The sequence below is a fragment of the Falco peregrinus genome, chromosome 4 (genome assembly GCF_023634155.1).
Source record: "Falco peregrinus isolate bFalPer1 chromosome 4, bFalPer1.pri, whole genome shotgun sequence".
NCBI lineage: Eukaryota > Metazoa > Chordata > Aves > Falconiformes > Falconidae > Falco > Falco peregrinus.
The window spans coordinates 15,020,160-15,041,283 of record NC_073724.1 but is presented as its reverse complement, the minus strand read 5'-3'; positions in this window follow the sequence as shown (position 1 = coordinate 15,041,283).

The following is a 21,124-nucleotide window of genomic DNA, read 5'->3' as shown; positions in this document are numbered from 1 at the left end:
TGATCCCTCTGTGGATGATTTCTTTCAACAGACTGTGACAAATACTTGCAGTATCTGAAGACAAAGAAAATACACTTCCAAGTATTTGTTTTGTTTTAGTTGCACATGAAGAATCATTCAGGAAATCTTTCCTTTCTTAATCTTCATTGCCACTCCATATCGTTATGACAGCACCGACACAATGGGGCATCACCAGGATCTTCCAGTACCTTTCTGTTACTAGGTTTCATTACAGTAAATGCATATGTGCATCTTCAGCTTTTACTTCTGCTACAGGAATGAATTAAGCGTCTTCTTATGTGGCCCCTCTCTTGAGGTTTTCATTTGGTCCTTGTTTAGGTAGGTTTCTGTTCCCAAGCAAAGCTTTATTTTAGTAAAGGCTAACAAAGGGTTGAGCCACAAATGGATCTGGGCCTTGAATATCTTCCCTACAAATTTGCTGTGCTGTCCATGTTAGCGTACGTTATGGTGAAATAACACAGGAGCCAAGCACTGACACTGCTCCAAAGGAAAATCAGCAGCAAAAAGCTGCACAATTTTAAGAAAGTGTCATGGGTTTTTTTGGGGTATGGCTTTTCAGTGTGAGTGGGCTGACACTTCCTACTATTTTTTTTTTTTTTTTTTTGGTCTGATTTGTTAAATAAGGATGAATGTTTGCTGCAGGCTGAATTACTGTGGGTATCATTTCAAGAAGTGATCTCTGCAAAGATAGGCGCCAGAATAATGCCCGATTTCTGTAATTAGCTCTGGCTATTACAGCTGGGTTGCTCAGAAGAGCGCGCACAACAAATACCTGCAGTATTCAGAGGTGTATAATGTCTAACTTTTTTTGGGGTACTTTTTAATAGTTAACATAATCCTATCAAGCTGGGTGGTAGGCTTTATATTTTTGGGAGAAGGTGGTGGCAAAAAAAACCCTTGCACCATGCTTTAAAGCTTCATTAAGAAAGAACTTTACTCAAGGAGGAGATGTTAATAAGTAATGAAACAAAGGCTCTGTTCTGGAGATTAAATGTGCATGTGTCCAAGTACAAAGTTCGTGTTGCAAAGTGCAGCTGTTTCCCTGCTCAACACCCAGCGGCAGCCCCAGAGCCCCGGGTTCAAAGTCTGTCCGCTTTCCTGCCCGAGCGCCGAGTGGGGCAAGGTCTGCCCCAAGTTCAGAGTTCAGTGTCTGGGGGCTCGCTGGCTCGGTCGTTCGGGATAAGCAATAGTTGGTTTAAGATTATAAGTACAAACAACAAAAACTTCCCGTTCTCTTCTGATGTGTCAGATTTCATTACAGAAGGAATGGTTTTTCGGAAGGAGTTGATGAACTGTTTAGAAAGAACGTGGGGTGTAACAGAGCGACCTAACCAAATCCCACCAAAGGAGCGCAGCAGTAAAGTGATGCAGGAAATAGCGCCTGTTTGCATTCTCCTTCCTCCTGGGATTTATTTAAATGAGGAAAAATGAAGTGAAAGAACTAATTCTCTATATACAAAGGGATTAAATTGAACTCTTTATTAAAAAAACATAAAAGGAGAGGGGAAAAAAAAAGGGGGGGGGGGGGGGGGGGGGGAACCAGTCCATGTGCTTCCTTTGTGTCACGATAAGTGTTCCACACCATGGGGGTGAAGAGAACTTAATACATCTGGATATCCTGCTTTCAAATCTCCCTTTTTCTCCTCCCTCAAAGGCTTTTTATGAAGCTAACCCCAACTTTCTTATTCAGAAGGGCTGCAAAGCCCACCTGTGCAGCTTTTTTGATTAGCTGTGGTCATATCAAAGGCTGCTGTACCCAAGCACGGACCCTGAGTGAGAATAGAGACCGATGGCTGAGAGCAAAGGCTGGTACAAACCCCCTTGGAGGAATTTATATTTCAGGCAAAGCTGTAGCTGTGTTACAGAGAGAGGAAAGTTTCCTATCTGTTGCCACATCCTTTCTGAAGGAAAGGACGGTAAACCATGGGTGGTAAACCAAGTCATCAGTGATCAGTGCCCACAGCACACCGCAGGTCTGAGCAGACTGCCGTCATCTCGCTTCATTGAAAGGAACAAGGATGTTCAGAAAACTTTCTCAGACATCAGAGGTCTGCCCCATTTGTATCACAGCTGCTACTTCCCTGGGTTCAGTACATTTAATCATTGAGAGCCACAATCAAAAACAGGATGCAAGGAAGGACTGTAGTAGCCAAAACCATGAGCTCTGCACCAAAAATATGTGTGTTTAGATATGATAATTTTTTTCCCTTCCTACAAACACTCATGAGTCTATCAAACACCAGAGGAGAGGAGCCTCCCTCTGATGAATTAGTCCTATGCTTTGGTTTTTACCCCAGGTCTAACCTTCCATTTCTGAGCAATATACTCGAAAAGCTAACAGAGACCCTACGGTGAATATTCCAGACCATGGCTTGTAAGGGTTCAGATGGGCACATGGATTTATTGGTGCGCAGAAGAAGGAGGGTGGGGGAAGAAAAAAAAAAAAAAAGAGGCAGCCAAGGTCCAAAGATCCAAAATAATGTGCTGTAATGGCTGAGCCCTTCCTGGGAGGATGTGGAGAAGAAATAACAGGAACTGCACCTGTGATATTCCATTCCTGTCTGGGAATGTGGAAACCAGGAGTATTCAGGCTTTTTCCTGTTACTTTTTGCTGTCTCTGTGCAACCGCTGTAGTGAAGAGATCAAGTCACTGAGACTGGTAGTAATTAGTTAACTTGGTCTGCACTGATGCCAATCCCTGACATAGCAGCACCTGTGAGTAACAATTTCTGCTGCTCCCACGGCGGGAGGTCCACACAAGTCTCTGGCATCATTCTGAGAGACTGACCATACCTGGCCATGAAATCTCTCTTTCCTAAGAAACTCTGGCTAGTGCCATTGCTCTCCCTAACACTGTAGGCTACTGAGAACATACAAAAGGTGAGGAGAAGATGATGGAATCAACACGTACATTGCTTACTGCACTGATAAAAGTCCTTCAGACGATCCAGCTCTGCTGAGTAATAACCACAGATTTGAGCCTTGGCTTGCCTCTTCAAACAAGATGGCACTGTCAGGCTAATACCTACTGTGTGGAATGGGTTTCTTTCATTCTTTTCTCTTAGCATTGACCACATATTAATAGTCATATATTTGTAGAGGAGATATAATGGGAGGAAGGGGAAGAGTCCCTGTAGCCCTGTGGTCACTACGGTTGCATGGGCGAGGATGGTAGGCTGATGTAGTCCAAATCGAGCAAAGCAGGAACTTAGACTAGCTTGCAAAGTAGCAACTATTCTGGTGGTTGACTGCTGAAGCAAATAGGTGAACACTTGTACCTCTCCCTCTTGCCTTTGTCTCCCCCCATTTTCATGACAGTCTTCTGTGTCCATGTCACCTGGCTTTAGTCAAAAATAGAAGAATAACATGAAAATTACTTGCAGGTCAATCTTTTTTCTTTTTTCTTTTCTCCTTTTTTATTCCTGTCCTTTTTTTCCTTTTTCTGGATGTCTCTGCTTTTATTTAAAATCACTTGTTTTCTTTCTCAGCGGATAGTTTGAGAATCGTGTACCTGAACTAAGAACCAGATTCTGGAGTAGGACTGTGCTGGTACTGGTTGGCTGCAGATCTACTGTGATCCTAGTATTGAGAGAGACCTAACAGGTATGTAAAGATCAGTTTGCTCAAGGGGCTGAGGGTCTTAGAAGAGAAGAGTACTACTGCTATCTGCTCCTCTCTGAAAAAAAATGGCAGGAAAAGGGTGTGTGCATGCACATATCACTTGCAGGATTTTTTTATCTTGGAACCAGTATCTTTCCACTAAGAATCTGTGCCTGTGAATTGTTTTCTTCTTGGTTTACACACTCACCAGCCCCTGTTTTCAAACCCCTTCAGGTAAGGCTATCAAAAAAGCCCTCCTTCCGCCTAGCCTCCATTTTCTCATTCAAGATCAGATGTCTTAGAAAGTACTGAGGAATTTCCTTTGGCAGGAATACTGGAAGAAAACAAAGAAGAATAGTTCAAAATAGGACTGGCACAGCTGCCCTTGGGCTGGGGATTTTATTGGTTTCTGATTCTTTTTTTTGTTTTGCTCTCCACTTCAGAATTTTTCTTTTCTGCATGTCTTCTGCATTCAGTCTTGTCCACACTGAAGTAGTAGAGTAAGAAGGCTTGTCTGCACCTGAAGTTTTGCAGCTTTACTCTGCTGATGTAATTAAGGCAAACCCCCCGCCACCCCTTGCTTCTTCCTAATGCAGGCTGTGTTATATCAGCAAGAAGTTGCTTGTACAGACAATGTACTTACAGTGCTCTGTAAAGCAAATCGACATCTATTATTTGGTGTCGTATTTATGCAGTAAAACTGTTTATGCACTAAGGCTTTTGGTGATATAATTGCTTCATTTAAAAAATCGTATTTCAAATAAAACAAAAATGTATACTGGTAAATGGTAAAAGCAGAAGAGATCTCTGGGTAGCTCGCTACTTTATACATTGGTAATAATGAAATTAATACACCTTAGAGTAGTGGCACATGTTACAAAATTATAAAAGGACAGAATGAATTAAAATGAAAGGGTTTTTATAGGTATACATACATTTGCTATGTAAGGACTTTGACAAACTTCCTCAAAAGAGTTGTTCAAACAGGAATGGTTTTTTCCTTCCATCGAGGTTAAATGTTTCACTAGCAAGAACTTCAGACTTTTGCACTTCAGTCCTGTAGCATGGCCTACCCTATGTAAAATAATGATTTAAAGTCTGCTTTTCTAAGAAAAAAATGAGTAAACTCATCAAATTTGCCTAAAACTATTAATTATGGCATAATATTGATGAAAGGTTTGAGTATTATGGCAGGACCTTGTTCCTTTTGGTCTTTGTCTGACAAGTTTTCATATGAAAACACAGATGTGCATTGCTTCTACGTTAAGTGCAAGGTTCTGCATGATCTCATCTGTTGTCTGGATCTTCTGGGCTCTGCTTTGCTATAGTTAAGGATGGAACTCTGTGGTTTATTGTGGAGATGCTGGTTTTAAATTCAGAATTCAGACTGTGCTAGAAGCTTTTGGTTTACTGGGATTTCAAGTCTCAAAAAACCCTCCGTAAACTGCTACTTAAGGTAGGAGTGATTTAAATACTGAATGATATTTTGTTTGGAAAATGAATGGACATAGAGGGATCTTTAAGAGTTAACACAGAATTTATTTCGTGCCAGTGTTGCTTTTAGTTTATTCTTCCTTGCTGTAAGTCACTCTCGTACTCTGCGGTTGATCCTTTGTTCCTGCTCTTGTTCCCCAAAGTGCTCCCTGCCTGACTATCAGTATGGACATGCAGTTTTCATCTGTGGAGAGTTTTCTAACTTTTTTTTAGTCATAACTGAAAATTTATGTGCTAAGTTCAACTCAGTGAATTACATGACAAATCTGCAGCAATGCAGACGCCATCGGGGAGACAGAGAGACTGGCCGTCTGTCTTGCCAAGTATCTCAGCAATCCTAGCGCAGAACAAGCTTTCTAATGCGCGGCGTATGTGACAATGAGATGTGCTGACTTTTTGATATATACGTGTGCAAAGTCCTTATTAAAGATTTGGTTTCCAAAGGCGAGTTTGACACAGCTGGGTGTATACCGTGCTTTTGGAGAGAGAAGGGAAAACGTTAGGGCATTTCAGTACATTGTCAGCCGTGCTGGTGGGCAGTGTGAGGATGAAAAAGGAGCCAGTGTACTCCTCACAGCTTTTAAGGTGTGTGCCTGCATGTGTAGGGTATGTTCAATAATGCGGCTTAACTGATCACTAATTAGCTTTTGCTTATTTACATGAATTGAACTTAGACCTATATACTATTTTGATATATTTAGTCATAATTTTAAACTTCTGTGCTTTTTGTTATACTGAGTATGTAACATAACTGTGCTTTTATTTCCTGTGTTCATAAGCAAACCCGTTTCCTTGTGAGAAGCTGAATTGTTTAATTTTGAGATGAAATAAGAACTTACTCTTTCAAAATACATTATAGCATGATCTGGTCTGACTGAGAGACTGGTAGGTACACATTACACAAACAAGAGGTGTTCAAATTTATTGCTACAGCTAAAATAGCATTTGCTGCAACATGTAGATAAGAATCTCTGAGAATGCATGAAAAATTTAAAAATGTGTCCAAAATTTTTATTCATATCCCATTTAGATAGCTCATCTTTAACTAACAGTGAAATTGTTTTGGTTTATTTGGTTTCAGTTATTATTGGCTGAAAAAGTGGAGACAAGAAAACATAACTGGTTACCTTCAGTTACATGTTAAGGTGTATTTTTTTCTTTTTCGAGAAAAAGATCCTTGAATTAAATATAAGCCAATTGATTTGTCACGGATTTCATCTGAGGCACAAGCTTTAGGTCAATGAAACTTTGATTTCTCTTTCAAAATACCAAATCAATTTATGTGAAGGATAGAGTGTAAGTTTTACTTTTAGTCTCAGTTTTCTATCCTTAATATTTTTTCTGAATGGACTCTTGGAGTCTGGAATATTAGTGTTGAAGTGCTTGCTTAATTTGTCCAGCACCAGTAGTCAGTCACTGGTCCTGCGTGTCTGTCATAGTGAAACGGAGCAGGCTGGGGGGAGGGCACACCCATGGAAGGGACAAAAAAGCCTGGAACAGCAACTTACAAAATTCGCCAGCCATATTCCTTGTAATAAAATGATGCTGGCAAAAATACTTTAATTCCTGTGTTTCTTCATGTCTCTGTCTTCTGTGGAATTCAGCAGGTGCCCCTGGGTATATTCAGCAGTATACTCAGTGGGTGCCACTCCTGGAACGTGGTGTTGATGTTTTCACAAAATTGAGCAGACCCTGAAACACTACCTGTGTGCAAAAGGGATATATGTATTCTATTTCATTCCTTCCCTTTGCGTGTAATAATGGTGGTTTTCACATAAGAAGGGTAAAAACAGTGTTGCAGTTTAAGCATCTTGTCTCTAATCGTCATTAGATTTTACTTTTCTGTGTTTATGCACCTGTTTTTCCCCCTACTTTGCCACTGACTTTTCTGGACCAAATGTAAAGAAGGTGGTTCTGAAAAACCCATCCTGTATTTCTTTAGCATCAGCTCAGTGAATCTTCCTTTGAGCTGCAAAGCCATCCCAATATTCAGGATTTTAGCCAAGCCAACAGGGCAAAACTCTACTGTTGCGCAAAAAAAAAAAAAAAAAAAAAAAAGCCAAGGGACTTTTAATGATCAAGCAGAGATGATAGGACCTTGGCATGTGAAAAACCCTGATGTAGTAAATCAAAGCAGGCTGTCTTGAGCGTAGTAATATTTTTATGCTAATAAATTAGTGTCATAAGCGATTTGTCAATAAGATGTAGAATACGCTATGAAGGAAGTCAGACAGTATTTTTCTTTCACGTAGAAAAAGAGGGTGAGTTCATAGCAAAATTCTCAACATAATTTTTTCTAAGAAAGGTGTTGATGGTCTGACCCACTGCACAATTATTTGCATATTTAAATTCTTATGTGCCTAAGACATTTTACATACCTAAGCTGGATTTAACCATTTAGAAGATTTTGATGAGAACTGTTATGGTAAGGAGCTGGCTGCACTGCTCTACTGGAGAACACTGCAGTCTGGAGATGTGCAGCACTTCTGAAGCAGTGGCTCCAAAACTTGCTTGAGCAGAGCTGTACATGTGGGTAGTGAGAAGCTCGTGGCCCATTCCACCTTTCTTCTCATAGAGATGTACCTCACAGCTGCTGTTTTCAAGAAGTAACTGCAAGCCCAGGTAGCAGAGACAGTAACTTCTGTCCATCACCATTCCTTCACACACATACCAAACCATGCCTGTGTATCTCACCAACACAAACTCTCCAAACTCTCATGCTGTTGTAGTGCAGACAAGAACTCTTGGCCCACAGCCATGCACAAACCAGACGTGCTGCACCAGTCCCCAGGAACCAGAGCAGGAAGGAGCCTGAACCCATGCCTATGGCTGTATCAGGACCAGTATGGTTAAATATCTTCATTGGTAACAGAGACAGTGGGATTGAGTGTCCCCTCAGCACGTTAGCAGATGACACCAAGCTCAGTGGTGTAGTTGACACGCCTAAGAAATGGGATGCCATCTGGATGGACCTGGAAAAGCTCGAGAAGTGGGCCCTTGTGAACCTCATAAGGTTCAACAAGGCCAAGTGCAAGGTCCTGCAGGTGGGTCAGAGCAAACCCCAGTACTAACAGGCTGTGATGTGACTGGGAGCAGCCCTGCTGAGGAGGACTTCAGGGTACTGGTGGATGAAAAAATGGACGTGACCCAGCAATGTGCAGTCACAGCCCAGAAAGCCAGCAGTATCCTGGGCTGCATCAAAAGATGCGTGGCCAGCAGGTTGAAGGAGGTGATTCTGTCCCTCTGCTCTGGTGAGACCCCACCTGGAGTACTGCACCCAAACCCAGAGCCCCTGGCACAGGAAAGACATGGACCTGTTGGAGCAGGCCAGAGGAAGGCCACAGAAACTATCAGAGGGATGTAACACTTCCGTGAAGACACACTGAGAGTGTTGGGGTTGTTCAACCTTGAGAAGAAAAGGCTCCCAGGACAACTTATTGCAGCCTTTCAGTACTTTAAAGGAACTCATAAGAAAGATGGGGGAAAACTTTTTAGTAGGGCCTGTTGTGATAGGACAAGGGGTAATAGTTTTAAAATGAAAGAGGGTAATTTTAGACTAGATATAAGGAAGACATTTTTTACAATGAGGGTGGTTAAACACTAGAAGAGGTTGCCCAGAGAGGTGAGAGATGCCCCATCCCTGGAAACATTCAAGGTCAGGTTGGACGGGGCTCTGAGCAACCTGATCTATTTGAACACATCCCTGCTTGTTGTGGGGTGGAGGGGTGTTGGCGATGGACTAGAAGACCTTTAAAAGTCCCTTCCAACCCAAATTATTCTGTGATGGTGCACTAAAGGGCTCAGGCCAGTCCTGTGTGACTCTGCTGCTAGGCTGGTTGCTCCTGGCAGTGAAGGGCTACTGCACCCCTCAGCCTCATTTGTGTACCCAGGCAGTAGTCACAGTCCTTCATGCTGGTCACTATGCCAGCCCTCAAAAAAGCCATCCTTCAGGGTACAGAGTCACCTATTCTCCTGCAGACCAACCCCTCCAACTCCAGTTGCAGCCTTAGATTTACTTTTTCATCTGCAGTCGGTTCACTTCCATTCTTCAACTGTCTGAATCTAGAAAACAGATGAAGCAGCTGTCCTTCCCCTGGACCTGGTGCAGTCCAAAGCACCAAATACACGTTTCTTTTTCAGACTGCTCTTACATTCCAAATCCATTTTGTTCCACAAAGAATCTGCTGCTTTCCCTGAGACAACTGCACTCATAAGGACCGGTGGGAGTTACTGTGTCCCTGAGCGTGCAGGGCCTTCATTTCTCCTAGCCCTTGCACAAACTGCAGGGATGGAGAGCTGCCCTCTCTTGTGTGCTAGCAGTCCAGCAGAGTAAAGGCCTCTGACTTTGCAGTCTGAAGGTATCCGTCCAAGGTAAAGAAAAGTTTTTTAGGGGAAAATCAGGGAAATCCAAGGGGCCAGGATTTATTCATTATCTTTTGATTTGATTTTTCATGCCAGGTCCTATTGCATACAACCTCCCTCCAACTGCTGCCTCATGCATACAAAATCACAGTTGGAAGTCCAGTCTGACCATTTGGCACTGCTTTTTTCAGTGATACTAAGAAAAAGCCTTTGGAAGGTCAAAGGCTTATCAAAACTCTAAAGATTCATACTAGTGCAACTTCGATCTGTTTGTTTTAATTCATTCTTGCTTTTAACAGATTTGGACGTTGCATGTTAGTACCCAATTTAAAAGTGGTATGTAGAGGTAATGCCTCTGGAACTTGCTGGGGCAGCAGCAGCAGCAATGGTAGCCTTCTATTAACCTAGCTAACAGGTATGATATCGAGAAAAGAGTTTCCATGTCTCTCAACACCCGGTTTGGAAGGGTAGAAGGCTGGCTTATGTATAGATATGTAGGTATGTGAATATTAATATTAATCTTTCTTATGCCAAGACATCTTTAAGCATTTCCCCCTCACTTTCAGGTCCTCATACCTCTTCTCCAAATCACAAGTGTCAAAGAACAACACGTTTAACCCAGAATCTGTTGTAAGACTAATTGCAGTCATAATGCAGAAATTGAGGTTTTTTATACGCACTCACCCTCCACAAAAATATGCCTGCTATAGCTGGCTGCTGGCTTTCTGAGAAACGAGGGGGAATTCTCTCTGCTAGTAAGCATGCCTCTTGCTGGTGCAGACCATGTTTCTGCCAGCACTGGCCTCGTAGATGGCTGTCCCAATTGCAGCATGATGAAAGCAAATACATACTGCATGTACCATTCACACAGATAGACCAACTGCCTTATCTTCACGTTATCCTCTGTATTGCTAATCTGGGAGAAGACCTTCTTCTGTAGCAGTAAATGGTGTTCCCTGCAGTTTGGACCCGTTTTTAAGGGGTTAGCCAGAGCACATCAGCCAGTGACTCAGAAGCAGGTCTCTGAGGTGGAACCCCAGAGCATCCCTTCACATGCTGCACTGTACGCTTCCAGGGGCACTCCTGCACTGTGCCCTGCGATTGTAATTTCTTCTTGTGGGTTTCTGGTTTCAGCTCGTGATTCCTGGGCAGATGCTTATTCCTATCTCTGGCTGCTGACCCTTGGTTTGACTTTCTGGTTCCTGATTTTTGGCCATGAATATTTGGCTCCTTTCCCAGTTCTGGATGCGGGCCCTAACCTTTGGGCTGAATAGCCCGTGCTCTAGTCTGTAATCCTAGAAGGCCACCAGGTCATCAGTAGTAGACTGTACTCTAATTTATTCAATAACAAATGAAATCTAGAAGGTAAGTTATTTTTTTATGACAACTGCAGCTATTTATTTGTAACCTGGTCTTCTATTAGTATTTTGCTAGGCTGCTAGATGCAAACTTCTCCTTTCTGTTAGTCATCATATTGTGATGGCCATTAATGGCCATTCTTCCTTTGGGGAAAATATAATCATACCTCAGCCAGTGCAGCAGGTAAACAGACCTGTTAGCATATATACAAATTTTAAATTGGTGACTACAAGTCCAATAAATTACACCAGAAAAGGCAATAGTGTCAGATAAAAATGAAATGGAAGTTCATAATAATATGAAACATTATAAACATTATTGATATACTGTATACATGGTCTGCTTTTTCTTTTGGGAGTTCGTAATGCCATTCCATCACACATGACAGAAGAGTGTAAACATACGCTCAAATGTAGTCACTCAGACCTTTTATAATCTCGTGACTGAAACTCGATGAAAATATGTGTTATAAAGTTGACAAAGTATGAATGAAAAATTCCAAATGAAAGAGGAAGGACTGAAGTCTGTAATGTGTGTTAATGATCAGGTGGAAGAAGGGTCAGGTTGCTTTGGCAGGAGAATTAATGGAGAGTGAATATAAAGCTGAGTTGTAAAACTGAACTTAAAACTGAAGTTAATACTTAATCAGCTACAAGTAATACAAAATCAGCAGCAATGTGGATTTGAGTGAAAATAAAACTGCTTTAATATATACTATGTATGTCACATTGTTTATACACAATTGTGTAACAGACACACATATACATGGTCAAGAGAAAATAAAAATCACAAGATCTGGGTGGATTGTATTTAATTTTGTTCATCAGTAATTTGGAAATAAAAAGCTCCATGTTGATGCAATGTTTTTGCTTTGTAATATTTTGATGGAGTTAGGTATCTAGACTCAAAGAAACGTATGATCCATCTGTCCTCCTTCTATGTTGAAATGTGACAGTTGTCAGTCTAGGAAAAGTGCACTTGTTAGTTTGCTTTAGCCTAAAAGCAGGTTACATTATAGTCTGCTGTTCATTGATGCTTCATAGAAATGTGACAATTCCTTAATTTTAGAGCTTAAATCGAGACCTATCAATATGGAGACACTTAGATTACATTTTTAAAATTATACGAACGTTTGCTAAACCCACCTCCTTCTCCCTTTCACCAAGAAGGGATGTCCTTTACTGGAGTAATTTTCATGGAAACACACATTTATTTATTTTTCCTGAAGCAGGCTAACTCAAAGAAGGGATAGCAGGATGTTTGTGGAGTTCAGCTAAGGGTGAATTGAGACTCTCCTTTGCTTAGTATAAGTGAAGAGGATGATGGAAGAAGCAAGTTTGGTGTATTGCTTTGGGGTGTTTCTTCCAAATCGGTCATGTACATATTAGTATGATTTTACATACTTTTGTTAAACTGTCAGATCAGAGGAAGAAATCTGGTGAAATAAGACAAGTGACTTCTTCAATTTGTTGGTCAGTTAAAATCTGTTAGTATAAAAAGCTAGAGCAGAACAGCAGGGCATAGCTTTTATCTAAACTGAGAATTTTTGCTTGGTGTAAAGCTCTTTAATGGAACTGCCCGTGAACTCATGTGACATTCACCATGTGTAATGACATCTTTTTTTTTCCTTTTTCCCCCAAAATGAATTAAAAATGGAAAATATTTCCGGTAGTACTTGGTAAGTACCAAGAAGTCAGATCCCTTGGTACCACTGAGGTCCTTTCGTCATTAGAGGCAGGTAGTTTCCATTATTCATATTGGATCGCATTTCATTTAAAGTCTCACCATTACTTAAGAAGCAAGATATTAATGAGAGGTGTTAACTGAAGTGCTGTCTTTTAATTTGATATTGTTCGATCCAGCTGTTTTAAAATTTCAAAGAATAAAGCTTCCATTACCTTACATCAGAGAAGAATTTTATGGGCAAGAACACCTAATTCTTGCCTAGTTTCCCTTGTCAGCCAATTACCTTTCTTAACTCTCCACCATTTAGTTCTAGGTTAATCCTCTTGCTTCACTTTAAATAGTTTCTCTGATTCCTTGATATTCATACACTGCAGTTAGTTATATAGAGATATTTTTCATACTACCCCCATCCACTTAGCTGGTGAGTAGCCAAGTAATACATACTTAGCACTTTTAATTTTATCTCATAAATCAATCACTGTAGCTCTAAAATCAGTTAGATTTTTTTTTCTTAAACGATCGTTCAATACAAAAAGTCCATTATGCATTCCTGTGAATAATATATTAATTGTGTAGTTTAATTTCATAAACAATATTACACAATTAACTTCATAAAATTGCTCACTTTGAAAATTGTACAACTACAATTTCTATAAAAGTAGTTACAAGATGACATAATTAATCCAAGCACTGTCGCTCCGAATTGCCACTGGTAAAGCAGAGGCCTCTTAAATGTGCGATTATGATAGAGAGAAAGTATATTCCTTTTTACAGATTTATTCCTTTTTGCCATGCACTAATGATGTAAGGCAAGATTACTTCAGTGAATGGCTTTATTAATATAAAGAAATACTACTAAAGGTATTTTTTTTAAAAAAACAGATTTTTTAAAAAATCTCTTTTTCACTATGCTGTATTCTCTATCAGGTTGTTAAAAAAAAAAAAGAAAAAAGATAAAAATTACTTCCTTACTGATTTTACTCTTTTGCTTTTGGCGAACACCATTTTTTTTCTCTTGGGATGGAGACAGAGACGGTATGAATAACAGAATCTACAAAAGAGAATACAAATCAAAACTGAAAGGAAACATGTTTATATGTTGATAATTATTTGTTCCCAGTTAGAAGAGTGAACTGAGATCCAGATTCCACAGGCTAGACAGAGTGCTGATGCCTCTAATGGAATATTCCTGCTGTATTACAGGGTGCTTAGATAAGGCAGGGAAGGAGTTGGAAAAGGCGCTACCCCGTGTCCCAATCTGCAAACCTGAGGTGCAAAGAGACGAAGCAATTTGTTCAGTATTACAGAAATCCATAGGAGAATCGGGAGTGTAAGCTCCCGCCTCCCAGATGAACTGATCTACAACACTGTATTTATACTATAATCTGTTTTTATGCTCTTATCTATTTAATCTTCCCCTCATACCAATTTTTATAAGTATGTCTCCACAGAGAACTCCAGCATAAGAGATGTTTCTGCAGATGAACCCTGAGGTTTTATAGTAACGCTGTATAATCATTACGTGGGAGGTACTCGGAGTTAAAATGGTACAAATTACCATTAGAAGTGAATCACTTCAGCACAGCCAAGTAAGGTTAGCGATCTGCTGGCTGCCGCCTTACCGTCATTCACCAGCGACAGCAGCCGCTTCTACGGCCTTACGTAAGGTTACATATGTGTCGCCAGATTGCCCACAGAATTCTGGTGGGGGCGGGGGGACACCCCCAACCAACTCACACCCCCTCCTGCTGTGACGGGGAGGAGAATCCCGAGGAATCCCGCCTGGGATTTTCCTGTATCTTTTTCTGGGCATGGGAAACTTCGGCCCTGTGCCCCCGTGCGTGTACCTATGCACTGGTGGGCAAACCTGGGGAGGGAGGAGATGCTGGTACCCGTCACCTCCCTTCCCACGGCCGCGCAGGGGACCGCTGCCTGTGCCTCCCTTTCCTCTCAGTGATGCTGCTAAGGAAAGGCTGTAGAACAGCTCCTTCCTTAGCTTGCTCCGTGCTTCTCCTGTCCGTTTCTCCCTGTTATTCCTCGCCGAATAAAGGGGGTGGGTCAGCACTGCCCTCCCGTCACCTGGATATCCACACACGAGGGCTGTGTGGTCAAAGCCAGCGCCATACAGCCATCCTTAACCTTTGCTGTGTAAAAATAACCCGGGGGGACGTTATCCCATGGCTTAGAGCTCCGGTATAGAAATACACTAAAATGAAAGCATGGAATTAATGGATTTGGTACCCTGCTACTCAAAAGTAAAGCACAGCCACTAATAGCACAGTGTGCCAGTTATTTCACAGGTTATTTGTTTAAACTGAAGATTCCACCACTGCTTAATTGTACTGTATGTGAAACTCCAAATCTGCTACGGTTCCAGATTTAAAAAAGAGCATTATATAGAATATAGGCCTATTAATTTTACAGTCTAATTTCTGATTAGATTTTACAGCACCTCTGACGATCCACATAGATTTTACCCATTAAAAATGATGACAATTCAGTTCTGTCATTTTAAGTGGAATTAAACCCAGTATTGCCAAGTATGATAATATCCTATGAAAAAAATGAACCAACACTTAAATAAAAAAAAATAAATAATCAGTCTCAGCATCATGTTATTTCTGTATAGGAAAAGTTAACTACAGTGGGATTGTTACCTGTTAGTGCAGCCAAAATCCTGTGGGTCTGACACCAACAGAAATTCTCCATTCAGGCTGAGCAGGTTAAGTACTGTTTCCTAGCACAGCTGTGTAACGTGTCCGTTGGTAATTAAAAGAACCTGCTAGAGCTGGTTAAGGAAAAGTTTACTTTCAACTGTTTTCTATCAGAAAATAATTTTGTTCAAAATTAAAATCCCTGCCATGTCTGTGCCTTGTTTGAAAGGAAACTAAAAAAGGTGGGGTTTTTAAGAGGAAAAAAAAATCTAACACTGAAACAGTCTGTTCTTGACTTATTTTAGATGTATACTTAAATAAACACCCCCAAAACCAAAAATGGAAATGTTGTTAATATGAAAATAAAATTTCCATTTTCTTTAGTGTCGATTTTAAATTTGGGGAAGGGGCTTATTCTGACTTGAAACCAAGCCAGATTCTGAAAACAGATATAAAATGACATTCCTACTTGTGACGTGACTTTCCATTTGCATTTGTAGACACAAGGTATATTTTTTAGCTCTTATTTGCTACACTAATCCTGTTGACTTCACTTGAAAAGAATGGCATGCTTCCCACTAACTTTATTAGTGACAGGATTGGGCCTTGATGCAATACCTCATGTCACAGCAGCAAAACTTGTTGCCAATAGACTGTCTCAAGGGAGGAGATTTCCAGTAACTGCTCCCTGAGAACTATTCTAAAAATGCATCTTTTTTTCTGTCCAGCCATCGGGATAATGATATACTCGATCCCTAAAGAGAGGGGCACTGCCTGAGCTGCATTGATGGCACCAGAGGTCCCTGCTGGCTTGTTCACTAAACAGAACTGGCAACTGACTCTGAAGATAAAAGTTCTTGACATTTTTCCAAGCTGGTGGAATGGAGCTGAGTGACACTTAGAAATAAATAGAGGAGGGAATAGTATGATATTGCATGGCAGACAAGCTTTCATGAAAGACTTTCATGGGGGAGATGTGGGATGTAGTGTTCCAGGCTTGAGTCTAGGGGATTTGTTGACAGTTGGATAATGTGCGTGTTTGCTACCACTAGTACGAAATGTAGAGGAAAACAAAGGGAAAAATTCCAAATTAATTCTTTGCTCCCATTTAAATGGTTAAAACCAAAATACAATGATGTATCTCTTTCTTCCCTATAATTGACTCTCTACAAATTGCCAATCTCTTTGGAAATCTGTTAGAAGAATGTTCTCTCCTGACAAGGAAATGTACTTCATGCAAAACATTTGTCATTTGTCTGTTATTATAATTCACGATCTTATCCTTCATTCTCTCACTTGTTTAAGCAAACAGTAATAGTACTTTTAACCTGAGTCTTCAAAGGTAAAAATATTGTGAAGAGGTCCCCATTCTTTTTCTTCTTGTCTCTGATCTCAGACAAAGCCTTTGAACATCAAAGTGGCTCAAAATTTGGGGCGAGTTCTTAAGGATCAGGTTACTAGAAAGAAATTCATTGAATGTCCATGTTCATATTCAACATAGACCAGAACAAATATTAATATTCAAGAAGAGTTTAATTTAATCACAACAATTAAAGCAAGTTGCTGCTTAATCTTTTTTGCCCAGTACAACGAAGCTCACTCGTTCCATTGTATTGCCATGAAAAATCCTTGACTTCTGTCAGTCAGAAATTTCTTGAAAAAAATTCTAACCTAGGAACTATAAAGCAATTAGAAATGTAAAATAAATTCCTTAAACAAAGAATGTTGCCATTTTAATTATAGTATCATACTGTCATGTAAAAGGTTAAAACTTAAAAAAATGAATCTTGTACCCTCAATCTATTACCTCTAACCAATTCTTATTTTCACATTAATTTTTGCAGGTTGTCATTTAAATTAAATACTTTTCAACTCTGTCAGTTTATCTCTATGTGTATTCTCACTACAGCAGTCACTAGAGCAGAAGTAGTTTAATCTTTGGTATAATCCCTGTAGGACCATATTCTTAGCTACAACTTTAGGGGTTCTACAGATGATCTTTTTCTTTTAAACAGCGGCACTCCTTTGTGGGGCAACTCTTGCCCTTGTAAGGACTGTCTATAAACAAGATAGTTTTACAGTCTGTTCTGAAATCTCCTTCATTGTCAGTGGCTAGGTAGTCATAAATCCTCCCTTTCTCTGTTACCTTCTAATTTCTGTGTTCTCAGGAAAGGTTCTAATAACATTATTCTGATAGGTTTAATTTCTAGTTGTTTAAAAGCCAGATCCTGGGGACAAAACTCTTATAATTTTCTTTTTTTTTTTTTTTTTCCTTTTTCTTGTCACTGATAAGAATGTATCTAACATAAATGATAAAACATGTTGCTCCTAAAGCTAGATCCCTCCTCAGATCATCACAAGCATGCATGATACATTCTGAGTGTGCAAACAAACCTGAGTGACCACAAGAATCAGTAATAAACTGTCCAGCAGAAACACATGCCATCAGTAAGGCCAGTAAGGTGGGCTAATGACTCTGCCACATGACTACTTCTGACTTAGGTTATGGTTATGTTTGGTTATGGAGAATTTTCACTGACTTCAGTAGTATCAGAGAATTGCAGAATCATTTAGGTTGGAGAAGACTTTTAAGATCATCGACTCCAACCACAGAATCATAGAATTATTTAGGTTGGAAAAGACCTTTAAGATCATCAAGTCCAATGATAGAATCATTAGCACCACTCAAGAAGTAAGGTACTTGTATGAGTAAGGTTGCCTGAAAAAAAACAGGCTGCTGCTGTTTGTTTGCCAGAGTGGGCTTTGGGTTTTTTATTTACTTATTTATTAGCTAATAGTAAAGAGTGCTTAGTCCAAGTTCTTAAAAATGACTACAAGAACCATGATAAAATTAAACAGCTCCTTAATCCATGGAGCTGACAGACAAAACACCTTCACTAGCCAGAACTCCTCAGAAAACGATGCAAATCTGGTGCAGCTTGTGGCATACTCAGACCATGGCCAGGAACAGCAGCCCAGGCTGCCTGGCCAGCCCCAGTCCTCTGACCAACCTGATGGAAGGGTGATCCTGCATGAGGGTTTCCTTCAGAAGAAAATCAGAGCTGGCAAAGAAATAGTGCCTATACCTAGGTTTCATTTCAATACGTAGGATACAACCATAGTGCACAAGCACCTGGATTCAGGAGCTGAAAAGCGCTTCTGAATCTGCCGGTCGAGATACACCAACTCTATCTGAAAAAAAATACAGGGTATGAGCAGAAAGCCATTACCCAGTGTCCACGCAATAGCTTTAAGAACACCAGTAGAGGCTACATGGGTTTACAGCTTATTTTTTTTGAAGTCAGTGATAAAGCCTCCATTAACTTAACTTGGTAGGATCAGCCCCCTGGCAAATATCTCTTAATAATAAGTCAAAGTTCATCAAAAAACTTCGTAGGGCAAGAGCAGCAATAGCTTAAACAGATTTTGTGGTGTATTAGTACCCACTGTGAAAGAACAGCAGGTATGAAACATGCATTAGTCTGTACAATATCTTCCCCTGGAAACAGAACTTGCTATACAAGATGAAATTTGATAATTGGTCTCATTGGCGGATCAACAAGCTGGGCATTAAAATAATCTAGTCTAGGGAACATAAAAGCATGAATGAGCAATAAGCAAAGCACATTTATTTCAGCTAATAATAGGAAGCCTTAATCTTTTGACTGCAATTCTGAAAGAAGAGCTTGCAATCAAAAACCACATAAGGTTTTTAACCAATGAACCTGGGTTGAATTTTAAAGATGGGTTAGAAGTTCAAGTGGGTTTGGGTTGATGGCAAGAGCCATCCATGAACAGCTCCATTTTGTCTGATTTTAACTGAAGAAAATTGATGCTCGTAGAGGCTTTTATAGTCACCAGCTCGTCAATATGGTAATAGCATAGTTTGAAATTGCTGGTTTGGTTGACAAATAGATCTGTGCTTGTCGGCATAGAAATGAAACCCAGCATCATGCCAATGAACCACCCTGTGCACAGGCAGCTACGGACTGCTGAGTAAGAGCGGGGCCAAAATGGAACCCTACAGAGCACAAGAAATAAATGCTTAGGAGAAGGACACAAATTACCCTTGAAAATATAATGCAGGTAACTATTGGATAAATACGATTTAAGCCAATTTAGAACTGTGCCAAACAGGAAGATAAAGTTCCTCAGGCGTTCAAGAAGAACATTAAGATCTAGCAAAATGAGAGTAGCTGGGAATGAGAACCTGTCTTTAGGAGAAGGTTATGTCTCATTGCTGTCTTGGTGAAAATTTTAAATAGTAAAAACCCCACTCAAAATACAGAATTTGATTCCGTACTCACTGAAGCCAGTGTCAAATTTTTATGTATTTTGGAGATGCTGGATTATGGGGGTGTAAAATAAGACAGTAATTCACAGAGGGGTTTTATGCTTTGTGTTGTGTATCAACATGGCTCTCTTGTCAATATAATAAACAGAATTTATGCATGGTGTTGCACTTCTTGCTTTCTTCTGGATTCCAGCGACTAAATAATGTTTATTGTTACTTTTTTTTATTTAACCCCAGAAGAGACAAGAAAAAGACAATTCATCATAATAATTGGGTGAAGCGTTCTGAAAATCTGATTTTTATCCATTTTTAAGAATTTGAGAAAACATCAACAGGTTACTTTTTATCTTCTGGTTTATGGATTTTCTTTCTACCAGAAGCATTCTAGCAGGATCAGAAAATGTTGATGAAAACATTCACTGATATTTCAACTCTCAGTAAAGACACAGGGGAAAGAAGGAATGAAACCCTGTAAGCAAGAGAGCAGCTGTATAATAGGAGGAAAGGTTCAATGTCCTCCTCTTTCGCATGCTCCAGACCATGCAATTTACCCCCCATTTTTTAAAACAAGGAAATTTACTTTTTTTTTTTTTTTTATGTGAAGGTGGGAACTGAGAAAAAGCTGATGAGTCATAGAAAGCAGAATTACATGTCTTGATGTCATGATTTACACTGTGTTTTACTCAGAAATCCAAGTACAGCTTATGACTGGAATTGCAGTAGATCTCTGATACTGGGAAAGAGAATTTCAGTAGACAATGGTTATTTGTAACACAGTAAATTGTTTCTGCCTTTTTTTTTTTATTTATAGAAAGGAAATGAACAAAGTCTATTTACAATTAAAGAAATCTCTCTGGAAAACACATGGAACTATTTTTTTCAAAAAGCCAAGAGTTCATCTGAACTGTTGCTTCATTTATTGGCTTTCTTTAAGCATCCATATGAGGAACATCAATCAGATATCATGAGTAGAAAATAACAAGTAACTAGTACATACAGTGGCTTGGGAGAGGTGAAGAAATGTTTATGGATTTAACTAATTTATATTGTGTTGACCTGGGAAATTTAACTGCTTATTAATTATTTGTTAATTAATTGTGAATAGTGATCACCTTTTCAAGAGCTTAAATCTGCTCTAGACAAACACACAGACAATTTTTTTTCAAATACATTTTTTCAAGTAACATTTTTTGTACATTTCTGTAGGTAGACAATACTCCTGGCCAGTAAAATATTTAAGTTATTAGGGATAGTTGTGTGAGTCCTTACCCTTCTATTAAGAAAGTTGGTAATAGTGAGGAAGAACTGACGTAGCAACAGTTTTAGCATCATTTACATTAAAGAAGGGATTTTAGGGAATGGAACAGTTTTAAATAGAGTTTGTCAGAAAAACATGGATCCATTTATATTTTGTATGAGATGAGAGCATTCTGCTTAACCAAAATAACAAAACTCGACAAAAAAGTAGGCACAGCATCAGGTTAGACACAATTCAATATGAAAACATTTGAAATATTTATTTTCCCTGCTGCTTGACCATCTGATTCCTCAGATGGGGGAGGAAGCGAGAAGCAGGAATCCCTAGGAGTACAAACTTCTCCGCCCTCTGTAAGAGGGGCTTCCAAGTTCAGGCTTCTTGAAGTATTTTATTAAT